This window comes from Chaetodon trifascialis, chromosome 8, assembly GCF_039877785.1.
Source record: "Chaetodon trifascialis isolate fChaTrf1 chromosome 8, fChaTrf1.hap1, whole genome shotgun sequence".
Taxonomy (NCBI): Eukaryota; Metazoa; Chordata; class Actinopteri; order Chaetodontiformes; family Chaetodontidae; genus Chaetodon; species Chaetodon trifascialis.
The window spans coordinates 17,561,764-17,574,915 of record NC_092063.1 but is presented as its reverse complement, the minus strand read 5'-3'; the positions used below and the strand labels follow the sequence as shown (position 1 = coordinate 17,574,915).

The window sequence follows — 13,152 nt, the reverse complement described above, 5'->3', positions numbered from 1 at the left end:
GCACAATGTTCTATCCAGTGGTTAAACAGCACATTAGGATTAGGATACATATATGAATGTAAAAGTACAACAGTTAAGCTAATCTCCTGCTCAATAATGTATCATTATACAAACAGACATGTAGCCAAACACATATGTATAGCGAGAATTGCTTTCAGATTTGATAAGTGGAAATCCATTTCTACCATGTGGTTTCAACCTGGGACCTTTATAAGTGCTTGTCAGAGTAGTGCTCAGAGTATTGCCTGAAGAGGCTTTTCGATTTCACAGAGAATACACTCTTCCCAGGAAGTGGGTGGAGAAGATAATTCTCCAAAAGAGGAAGAAGAAAAAAACACAGAGAATTAATAAACCTTTTTAGTCGGCATAATCATTCATTTTGAACTTAAACTGAGCGGAGCAACAAAACAAATCATTTTTGGGGAAAGAATACATGTATTTTAATGCCCTCAAGCAAAACTAATTAAAGACGACACCTCATTTACATAAATAAGCATTATAATTTGCATGCATGCACAAGGGAATAGAGTCAGAAAAGAAAGCAATGTTTTGCAGTCTGCTAATTTCATTTTATTCAGGATTTAAGCTTAATAGAGATTCATTTTGGAGGGGAAAGGAAAATAATCAAAGGGGAAATTTGAACTATCTCCAAAGATGCAGCAGCCCTCAATTGAAAGGGCTCTTTCCGAGTCACCAGATGACTCCTAATCTGGAGTGGCACTTCCTGGCGCTGCTCCAACACCAACTCCTTGAAAGGTAAAAAAAATTTTAGAGCCCAATTTATTAGTATGCAGTTCTGGCATCGGGTAGAGAATTAATGGCGGTGACTGATAATGACTGTAATCGTGGCACAAATGGGGTGTTGAAATAGCAAACAACGGGCACAAGGCATGTAATGGGGATTTTATTAATTACCCGAGGTCTCTAGCATGAGCAGTCTCCAGGATTTACTGTGGCCATGCCAGCCGGTCGAGGAGGGGTCGGCCAGTCTAATCTGACAATGAAAGGGTCATGACAGAGACTGCAGTGTGGGCAAAAGAGAGCAACGTGACATGCTACTACACTTGCTTTGAAACTAATTTATAATATTGTCAGAGTTACTACTATTGAGACGATGAGAGGGTTGTATTCATTTCAGTTCTTTGTCAGGGTTTGGATCCTGTCGAACATCAGAATCCTTGAAGACAGTAGTTTTCAGTGAATGGCAACAAAGAAGTGGACTATAGCAAAAAGAGGCAAATGTTCTCATTAAGCAAGTGTTTTGTCACATTAGAATAATGGTCAAAGACCAGAAACTATTCGGACAAATTGCCCTCTTTCTTCACAGTATTTTCATGAAGTTACATGGTAAAGGCATTCACCTACAATGAACTAAGCTCCCTCTATCTCTTTGTTGGCTATTAGAAAAAGAAATCAACATATGGTAGCACTGTCAGGTAGGATAGCCCATTCACACATCAACTCATCAACAAGAGAGGATTGATTAAAAGTCCTTTTTATTACTCACTGCATCCTTAATGGACGCTAGACTTTCAAAATGGAAGAAACAATTAGAGTTTTACTGCTTTGTGGGCACTACTGATTTATATAAATCACTGCACGGGTGTAAATTTTCCAATAAAAGACTGAACCACTCCTAGCATACATAATCAACATGTCCCCACTTGGTACTCACTCTAGACTCGCACAATCTCTTTAGATCGGTAGGACTCAAAAGTCACACCAACTCAAGCACACCCAATCTGTTGATAGGGTGAAATTTCTAAACTGTTTCTATAGGCTTTATCACTATTAATCATACCAGTGTTTTTTGCCAAACAGACAAACAAGGCAAACACACATGGCTATGACTACTTATATTTCAGTGCTGTTTGAAGGTGAAATTGGATTGTTCATTTCGAGCAGTATGAACCCTGGAGAGACTTCTCATGAGTCTGGTTTGTTCAGACATGTGAGAACACTGTCGTTACATTTGGATATGAAGCTATTGAGATCTATTTGAGAAGGATGTCATCTGGAGTCATTGTGATGGCAAATGGAATGACTGCTATCACATGATTTTGATGATAAGGATTTTTATTAAGGCAAACAGCCAAATCTGATCCTGGTAAAGTGAATGTAGTTGTCCCGGCTGATGCAGTCACTGCGATACCCGCAACTGAAACATGGAACAGGTGGAGCCATGCTGTGCAAGGCACAATATAAAAATGACACTCCCTGTTATATAGTCAACAACGCAAGTTTAAAACAGCATTTTAAAATTGGCTGGGTAAGCAGATACAATTAAAGTGATACTCCACCCAGCATCTATCTTTGGAGTATCAAATAACCACCCTCTGTCAGCTTGAAAGGTTGCTGTTAAAATGTTTGAAGTTTTTATCCTCACTGAGAAAGCGCTGGTGGTCAGCTTGTGTTCATATCAGTTTCAATAGATTCTCATGGGGAAAAGAAGAAAAAAAGGTATGAAAACATCTTTAAAACTGAATGTCAGGGTGACTATATGGCAGTCTTTGAATCAGAAAAATTGTAGGCTGCATAGCCAGAGTGTTTTTCTTTTTTTTAACCTTAATAACATGTCGGTATTGAAATCCATTGTAATCCACATGGATTCAGGCTTTCCTTCTTCACAAATAAGTTTTGTAACCTATGTGAAAAGTGCTGTGTCCTAATATCCTAATACTACTCATTTAGATACTAAACATAAAAACAGATGCTGCAAAAAAAATTATGAAATTGGCGTATGAGAAATAGTGTCTTTCTCATAAATATTTTTATGCTGACAGTATACTTTAGCAGCACTGAAATGCATTGTGGTGGGTGAGAGATTGCAACTGCTCTTCAATCAGCTACATATTAAAGAGAAGCTCAACCGATTTTACCAGTCTGTTACTGCCACATACTACTGCATATGTGAAAGAAAGTCTCGCAAAAACTTTTTAGAGCTTCAGACAGAGCTGTGCAAAATAGGATAAGCTGCTGTTAAAATTCGAAAACAGTGGCGTGAGAAGCCAAAAATCAACAGGCAGCACCACAGTCTGCCCACTGAGATTCAAACAAACTAACATGTAGATCTAACCAAGTAACAATTTGTCCTGATTTGTACTAAATGCCCTGAGAGTATAGAGAGAAAAGGCTTGCCTGGATTCTTCTTCTCCTCTGTCATCTCACACAGACGGGCACACACACACACACACACACACACACACACACACACACACACACACACACACACACCCTGAAACTAGGCAGCTGGATTTTATTTCAGAGAGTAAAACCAACAGTGGTTGGAGGACTTTGAAATCATTGATAAAAACATGAATGAGATTTGGAGTGATTACGTGAGAAGCGTGGCATAGGCACAGGATGTTTCTATGTCCACAATGTAATAACCCTGAAAACTCATGCTATATTCCATTTAGATCAAGTGATCTTGAAAGACACATACACACATACATACACACAGAACATTAATATTAATGTAATTCTTAATACTAACAATACAACATCACTATTTGGTGAGTAAAACCTATTTTTCTGTCAGCAACAGACTCAGAAAAAAAAAATCCTACATAAAAAATAAGGCGGGCCAGCTGCACATTGCATTTTTATAGTGTAATGACGAACTTGGATGCCTTTTTGTTCAAGTCACATTGCGTGACAAAGGTGTGTATATTGTACAGTATATTTATCTCATACTCATGCCCAAAGGCAACTGTCGGTAACATAACCTCAGAAAATCTCACCATTCAGGTTCAGATTTTCTCTTTTTGTCATGCACTCGTTTACGGTGTGAGCGGTCTTGTATTGTTCTCAAAACCTGAGGTTTGTTCATTTGTTTCTTCTGTACATTCAAACTCAGTTTTCATCAATTACTTTTCACCCTACCCTGACTGTCGAGGCTGTGTATCAAAGGCAAACACTTCCCTCCTCCTCCTCCCTTTAAGCTTATAACGTTTGATTTGCAACAATTAATGATAGAAAACTTTCAGCACTTAGTAAATGCTTTGCGTTAAAGCAAAGGTTTCTTCACATGGGTGCAACATTCACAGGCACTGAATAGTTAACACATTTCAGCTCCTGTGATTGCTGTTTTATCACCAAAATCAAAATATGCAGTTTTCAGAACCTTCCCTCATTCACATGTTCTGACAAGGCTTTCACAAGTGCTTGGCTCTAAATTGTGTTTATAGTATTACTGCGTACTTTAGTGTACCTTAAAACATTGTTTTTTACATTGTGGAAAAATTTCTCATTGTAAAAACAACAGTTTAATTTACAGGGAAATATAAAACACTTCACTTTGCTGATTTGCAAACAAAAAAGTGTTGTTTTTTTTTTATGTTTCCTTCCACTTTACTTACTTTTACTGTTTGTAAGTGTTAATGGTGTGTACAAATTTAATTTCAGTAAGATGTCTGTTTACGTTTAGAGCTGAATTAGATTCTTTATGGAATATTTCCATAGTGTTTGGATGTCATGTTTGCACTGTAGCATTGCCTACTCATTTGTGCTTTCCTGTCCCAGAAAGAATCATCACAGTAATGGAAAATACCAGTTTGAGGCAAATACCAGAAAGTACATACCCCATTTACTTGTGAAATACCCATCTTCCTGAAGCTTTTGTTTTTTACCTCAAGTGCCTTTTCCATGGGTGTGTACATTTTTTCAACCTGTGAAGTCATGTGTAAAAAATGTATTGAAAAACAGTCATGCCATAACGTATCAAAACCTGTTTTTGTGTAATGATCTAGACATTTTTAAAAAATATCAGCCCAATCTTAAAACACGCATTGAACGTTTCTCTCTCGTTTGTTTTTTCTGCTCCTCTTCTTGTCCTCTGTCTGAGTTGAGAGGGAGAGACTTTGAAACTAAAGTTGGCAGCATTCCTTGGCACTGACACACACACACAGAAGTATCACCTTATTGCTCACTTTTTGAACACATGAAAAACACAAAGAGCTGAACCAGATGTTCAGGTTCTGATCTGAGAACAGATTGCGTGTAAAGCAAGAAAAGTCAAACTATCCAATTTATTGCTTGAATAAATGTCAACATCTTTTTTGTTCAAATAAATGTTTTTTTTTGTGTTTTTTTGTTTTTGCTGCCGTGTTTCTGCACTGTACAGTCAAACACTGGATATTGAATGTTGACTATCTTTAAGTTGAGAGTGGGTGGAGGCTTTGTGGCTATCAGTAATCACAGTAACCACCCAACTCTTCTGTTTATTACAGATTTCCAAACTTTGTTGTGCCTTCTGGTAACATAAAATCCCCCCTCCTAGCAGAGATTCTTTTCCTGCAATTATCTTCCCAACAATGTTTATACAGAAAAAACAATGTAAAAAGCTTGTTTAAGAACACACAGAATTAGTATTGTGTTTTTATGAATCAGCAATAGGCCAGAAAACAACTGTGTCCCAAATATTAATGGAACTGACTGTGAACAAGTTCCATGATAGTGGGGAGTAGCAGTCCCGTGCTGAGGAGGAGATCCCTCTGTGTTCCAGAGGTGTCTCAGACAGGCGTGTTGCCTCACCTGGTCCTGTGTTTACCTCAGATGGTAGGATTAGGAAGCAGCCATGTGGAAGATATGATTCTAATCCATCGTGCATTTACTTGGCACTCAGGCACGGTCCTCTGCAACACTTCCGCTCGCCTAAAGGTAGAGCAACGCCCTTAAGGGATAGCAAAATATCATCAGCACTTTGAGACTCAGAGTGTCACACAGCAATATTTTGACAGCCATGCGGGGTGCAGTTTCCCTTGTGGGCGAGGGTGCAGGTGGGCTGGTTGAGGATCAGTGAGAAAGAGTGTTTATAGTCTTTCTCTAGCAGTTATCAATCAGATGCACAGGATAGATCAGTACATCATATATTGTCCAAAGCAGGAAACAACTGCAGATTTGTGGCCGGCCTCTGCCAAACATACTCTCATACTGCTTTTTCCATTTTGCAACTTATTAAATATTTAACTCTTTTCTAACCTGTACTAGCACACCAGCTTGCTCTCAATCCCCAATATGTTGTAAAAAATCCCTGCCTTTCCAATGAAAAGCTCATCAGTTCATATTTTTGTTAGCTGGAACGTGTTGCCCTTTCAATTGAATGAGACCCATAACTTGGCTTGTTTCAATTTCTACTACTTGCAGGCACATAATTTTGGAGGGTTGGTGCGCCCCACCACTTTGTGAAGTGGAATAAATTAAGCTTCCACATTTCCAGTTTTTCTCTGCCTGACAGTATCTCTGTCTCTTTGATCTTAGTTCTGTTAGTGAAGTGTCAAATAAACATGATATTTTTGTTGAAAAGGTAATACAAAAAAACTTTCTAATAAAGCAGTGAAGTGTTTCATACAGTTGCTCGTTTGTGAAAAATTAATTTTCATTAATTATAAACTACCAAGCACTGAATAATAAAGGCAGTATGTAGCAAGCCCAACTACTACCCCGTAACTTTGTTTGATAACAGATTAAGTTTCACACAGGGCAAGAGCCATGATCAAATCCATAGATAATTGTGCACATAATTGACATTATCATTATTCTTCCACAATTTAGGAGACTGTGCTACCGTCAGAGTTTACAGGAACTCGTGTATTTTTGGTCAGAGGACTGGCCCTTGATGTCGTATCCACATCACCACCTCTATCACAAACGAAAGAAAGCAAAACTCTTATTTATCCAATGTGCTGATAATTAAGCTGTTCTCATTAGTGACATAATTGGAAATGTAATTAGCAATAGTAATAGTGCATTTAATACCTTTTCTCTTTAGTTATCAGGCTCATTCAGACTGGTAATTAGCAGTCATAAGAATTTCATACTTTTGTCCTAATTTATTTTGGTCACCAATTATTTCTTTTGTATTTTACATCAATAAATCATTACCACATTCATTTATGTTTCACAGTAAACATACAAACACTGTGCTTGTCTACTTTTAGAGTTGAAAAACTACTACTAAAAACACCAAAGCACTGTCTGCATTGTTTCAGCTTGTCTTTAAGTTCATCAACAGGAACAGTTGAATTTATGGGAGATGTCCATTAGCTGGACCTTCATAGAACAAACCTCTCTTCTTCTTGTGCTCCCTCAGTCACACCTGGCTGAAAAACGGTGTCAGGATTCTCGGTGCTCCCCAGTCAGACTTTAACCTTTTTGCATCAATCTGTTTGCACCCAAGAGGTTGCTTTTAAACAGAGAAAAATTGTCCTCACAAGATCAAGTGCTTTAAATCTCTCATTTCAAAGAAGCTGCATGTGATGGCAAACAGCTGTTTTATGTTTATCTACAGAAATCAGATGGCAGTAGAGTGAGCATCGGCCAGAGGCGATAACTCCAGCAGACTGAGCTTCAGCACAGGTTGTTCAACAAGAAGGTGAGCCTTAAACTTATAATCCTGTCTCTTTGCACATGGTATACCAATATTAAAATAAAGTTTGTACTCAATAGCTAAGGGAAGTGATGGGTAAATATAAATATATATATTTTAAGTATAAATTGGGGCTGGATTGTTTCGCCATCAGTGAGAGATCTAAACTAAATGATTTGTAATTCAGTTATATGAAAAAGCTTTTCATATCGTTGTCATTAATTTTCGCTTTCCTTCAGTGGAAACAAATTATTGGATCATTGACTTTGCTCTCACAAAACATAAAATGCGGCTTGTAATGTGCCGTATTTGTGTCTCTGCTCCATGTTGAAGTTACACCTCTGTTTCGAGGAACAACTTAATTGTCTCAAACATGCACACAAGCAGCATGCACGAGTCATGATACCCCAAGGCCTAGATTAATTAAGCTATGAAAACCCACGAGCAGAGAGCATTCGACAGGTGCCTGTTTGCCTTGGTATGGGACTTGTTTTTGGCAGTGGTGCAGTGGCTCATTATAAATCTATAATTAAGTTACAGTTTTATTTGCTTTTTTAACATACTGTCATAGGGGATTAACGTGGCTTAAACTCTGATTCTTTTAAGTGCACTCTTGGCTATATTACTGTTGTATCCTGTCTTCTTCCCCAGGAATTATACTTTGACAAATATGTGAATAAGAGCCTGAGTGATACCGTGTGTCTTTCTCTGGCTGTTATCCTGTGCCTCCTACAGGTGTTCTTGTTTTCAACTTGATGTTGAGGCACATCTTGTAATTCTTAAAATCTCTTGATTTGCTGTTAATCCAAAACAAGCTGATTTGCAATCCCCCCCCACACACACACCCTCTGTATCTCAGCACAAAAACAAACATCGCGCCCTCCTGCTGGCTGAAGGGATGGTCCTCAGAACCCCTACAGTTCAGCTCATCCCGTGTTGGGGAGTGTTGGCAGCGCTAAGTGAATGCAATGAAGCGGCTCTCTCAGGGCAACGTCTGTTATTTTGAGTCACCTGCCAGCAGAGAGGGAGGGTGAGATGCGCAGCAGGGGCCTGAAGGAGAGATGAGCAGGGCTGTGGGAGAGAATCCCCCTGCTTGCAGGGTGGTCAGACTGAATGAGAGTCACCACCACGGTGGAAATGTTTGCCAAGAGCTTGCTCAAGCTAACAATGTGGCCTGTGGAGGGGCAGACTGGGAAGGAAATTGAGGTTAACAACATTGTTACATATTAAACAGGGCTCATCTGTGCGCATAGTATGTGAAATCCTTGAGGCAAGCATGTTATTTTCCAGTAAAATTGGTAAAAATTGTATTAAATCAACAAATTTGTGGTCCATCCTGCATAGGCCCTTTTGAGGAAACAGTAAAGACAATGATCAGTTTTTATTTTTGAAAATGTATTTGAGTCTACTACAATTATACAGCAACTATTACAACTAATTACTTTTAATTAATTAGAATAAAAGAATAAACTGCATTTCTTAAAACTCACTAAATTTCAGAGTAGATCCAAACAAATGCTCATATTTCAAGTGCTGTTACTGCTGAGTGGACACTGTAAAGGTTTTTACTAAAACAAACAAACATTGTAAACATTGTCCAAAAGCTCTGTTCAAGTGAAGTGACTCGTCAGCATATGTGAATGAGTGTCTTCACAGGTGCCAACTACTGCTCTTTACAGCACAGGTCTTAGGACTGTTTTCCACAGCCCAAGCCTTACTCGTGAATCTCACTGCTTTCTCTTACTCTTTCCCCCACTGTGCTTTGCCCAGGGGAGAGACGCCTTCTACGTGTTGTAATAAGGGTAGCTGATATAATGAAGGTCATTGTAATCAGAGCTAATGTGCCAAGGAGTCAAGACACTGTAGCTTTATTTGCCAGCAAGGCCCGGCATTTGGTACCCATGGGGATCAGGATGATAGTGTTATCTTTGCTAACCTGACTCTAATACAGGCCTTGCTCTGCTGTTTGTGTCAGTGTCGAAGCTGAACTTTTCCCAGTGATCCTTTCCATGTGTGGATAGGCATGGATTGGGCTGCACTCCGCTCCATCCTGGTTAAATCCCATCCCAAGGTGTTTGGCTTCTCTCTGTTCACATAGTGTATTTAAAGAGCCTCGCTCCTTCTCTTTGACTGTCTGACTTGGAAAACAGACTGGACTCACATGGGCTGCATTTGAATGTACTTGACATAGAAACATTACATTGGTGTCTGCTGAGGACTGGCTCATAAGAGATGACCTCTAAATCTAATCCTGTCCCTCAGGATATGCAAATGTCCTCCACTCAAATTTGATTTGTTTTTGTCAGTTCAGGACACAGCAGTTTGTTTACAACTGTTACCCAACACGCTCTAAAAATCGAATGGTGCACATACGTATGTGGCTCTGCTAGATAAGATGTTTTACAGCCTTGCTCACCAGACTGTTTTGATTTTAGCTAATCATTCTATGAGGTAAGATGCAACAAGGGTTAGCTATCAAACTCAAACAGATCTGATGAGATTATGTAGCTAGAGCAGTGAATGCTTTACGGTAATTACTGCAGCTAGTGATTGTTGAAGTTTTTTTGTAAAATTGGTTGATTGAATAATTGAACATGAGAGGATATGAACAGGGGATTATTGTCAAAACGTGAACTGTCAGCTCTCTCTGTCATTGTTTTTCATCCATGAGGATTTTACATCATAGGTCTGATGGCTCATATGTGACTGTATATCAAGTCCATAAAAAGAGAAACATAACCATTTCTAGTGGGGATCCTGGGGAGAAGTTGAAGGCTGCTTATCGTTTCTCTTATTTTTTTGCTAACTTTTTTAACGCGCTGCTTTCTGTAAGGAACATCAAAGGCCTTTTTTCCTATTCATCCGAGCCACCTCCAGTAAAAAAAGACTGCTTGTATCTAACCCTGTGCAAGTCCCTTGGTCCTATCATTCAAACTTCCAAGCCTCTCTTTGTGGCTTCCTAGAGGACCACGGTGAAATGATCTCTTTTGTTTCGCATCATTAGTTCCATCTGTTGTGCGAGCAAGCCTGTCTGTTCCGGAGCATGGCAACGTGATGGTCGCCAGGGGCGATTGGAGACGCTACCGTCCCGGTGGCTTGTGGCTCGACCTCCGCCACCACCATTGCCTCGTCCGTGATCCCCATGACACTCTCACAGTCGCTTGACTGTTTTTACTTATTTATTCATACATCTGGGGAAAATAGAGACACACATGTGCTTCATATGCATGATATACAGTTAATTTAGTTACTTCTTGAAGGAAGGAATTTAGGCCTGTGATGTTATTTTTAAACTTGTACAGCATCACTGATACTAATGAAGAGCAGTTTATGTTTACAAATGTGTGATAGTGAAACAGTCTAGACTTTGTAAACCATTTTTGCTCTCTCTGAAGTGATTGTATGCAATTAGATAAAAATCAGCATGCTCAGATTCACATTCACATTGTATGTCCACTGTGTCAAAAACAAGCTTTAATAGGTCAGATTTGTTTGCTTATTTTCTTGCAGCCGGGAGTAAATGATGCACCAAACAGATGTAGCATTTTCTCTCAACAAGGATATATTTTATTCATGATTTACATGAATGATAAAGTCTTAGCGCTGATGGGCATACACAATTTTACATCTGTCTTCCTCAGAATAATTAATCGCATACCAGAACACTTGGGACTCAGTGGTGAATTTTTTCTCTCACTTTACTTGATCTAATTACTTCTTTTAAGAGCAAAGCATTCTCTACAGAAGACTGGGATAATAAACATAGCAGCTAAGGAAATATCTGCTAAGAAAAATCAAGGACAGATACCCAGAAATCTTGTTCCTGTCAAGACCTCTTTTTTTAGCCCTATCACAGGGAAAGCACGCAATCCCCACCATACCTAAGACAGGGAAATATGGCCTTACGTTCTAATTAGAATCCGTAATTCCCAAATGAATATTTCCATAATGTCTCCCCAGTGAATTGCTCTGGCCTTATCACCATAGTGTGAATGTACAGCACAAGGGCATCTGTGTGCATGTCAATGCGGAGATCACCAGATCATTTTCATTGAAGACTGAGCCATCAAAGGTCATAGCCATCCAAATGACCTAACCTTGCAATGTAACACCTGGGTGTAAAAGTGGACTCATCCTATCTACTGGGATGGGTGTAATGTACCTCTAATGTATAAAGTGCGGAAATAAAATAAGAGTTATAGGTTGGTGGAGGAGGTTCGGTGTGGGCTAGAGAATACTGTAACTCTATAGGATGAAATAGCTGTGTTGGTATCACCCGAGGTGACAGGCTATTGCCAAAGTGCTGTATTTGTTGGAACCATTATGAAATAAAGTCTGTGAAAAAGGCCAATATTCAGTTTGAATTGATTCCTGGAAAACTCCAGAAGTGAATATGCTTTCATTTTGATAGTATTACTATGGACAAAATGTGTTGTGTCAGTTTCACCTCGCCATTACTTTGCTCCATTAAGGCAAAACCGACTGATTTTATTTTTGCCCAGTCTATTTTCTGTGATAAAATGAAAATCAGAGAGCTTTATTAAGTCTGAGTGACACCTAAAGCTGAGAGCCAACAGGAAAATAAGTCATGTGGGATCTAGTTTCAGTTCATTTTTGCTCAATTCCCATCTCCTGATCAAATACTGCACTTTCCAGTAGGGGCCTAATGGGAGTGTCAAGTTCACAAAGGCCCTCTCTCTTCCTCTGAGTCCATTACCTGATAACAGCGCTGGTTTTGCCACTTATTTGCACAGTGCAGTTAAACTATACTTGTGCTGTGCACATTTGTAGGAGGCTGTAATCGAAGCTATATTGAGGCCATTTTATTAATTTCTACAAATCTTCCCTGCGTATGTGTCCAAGTTGCTGTGGGCACTAACCCATCTCATTTTCTTTCCTGTGCTCTGACTATGTGAACTGTTCTTTTTAGGGAAGCTTTTGAATGCTGCTCCTCTTTAAGCCAAACAAACATGACCACTGATGTCTTGGGTTCAGGGCCTTTCAAACAACCTTTCAATAAAACAAGCTCAGCTGTGAGACATACAGGATCTCTCATGCTGGGCAGCCCCGCTGAAAATACCCTCCCTCCTGTTTCAAAGCCATCAGCTTTTGGTTCCCCCAGGAGAGCCAGCATTATCCTGCAGGGTTTATTTAAACTTGTTGGGAAGGTCTTGCCTTTTTTTCATACAGTAGGTTATGTGACATTTAGGAGAAATTCACCACATATGAAACAGATTTTATTTGGCTTATCAATCCGAAAGACCATAGGTGCCAATTTCCTGTGGCAGGGATGCGGTGGCAGGTTTTTGATATGGCCCACGTGGTGCTGGGTGGACCACACCTGCAGCTCATCTGCCCGTGGCATAAGCATGGGATGATGGATGCTGAGATGCCTGGGAGGCCTGCTGTGTTTGCCAGACTTTTAGCACTTTGCGCCTGACAGTAACCTGAAAGGTGAGAGGAAGAGCAAGAGGAGGAAGGAAGGAGAAAGACATGAGGAGAGATGAGGAAGGCATCATTTACAGCTTCATACTGAGGTCCCTGACTTGTTTTTATTGACCTTTTCTCTTTTCTTTCCCTTATCTATCTACAGTATAAGATATGCCACTTAAATAAATGTCATTTGACAATCTCTGGTTTCAGTGTCACACATTGACATGTGGTATTTTGATGGAATTCAGTCCTTCCTGCGGATAATGTAATATTGCATCACCTCACTGTATATAGAGCTACGTTTGACTGAAAATAGGCACTTGCTGTCATATCCTTTTTTTAAATCACTC

The 13,152-nt window shown here is 39.5% G+C and overlaps 1 protein-coding gene across 1 annotated transcript in view; it reads left to right on the top strand.

Annotated features, from left to right (window-relative positions):
• The window catches only part of casz1 (castor zinc finger 1), a 167,647-nt gene that overhangs the window by 24,973 nt on the left and 129,522 nt on the right, over positions 1-13,152 (top strand). Inside the window, exon 3 of the mRNA XM_070967988.1 lies at positions 7,292-7,375. The gene's annotated coding sequence lies outside the window, so the exon portion shown is untranslated. The remainder of the gene's footprint in view (positions 1-7,291; positions 7,376-13,152) is intronic.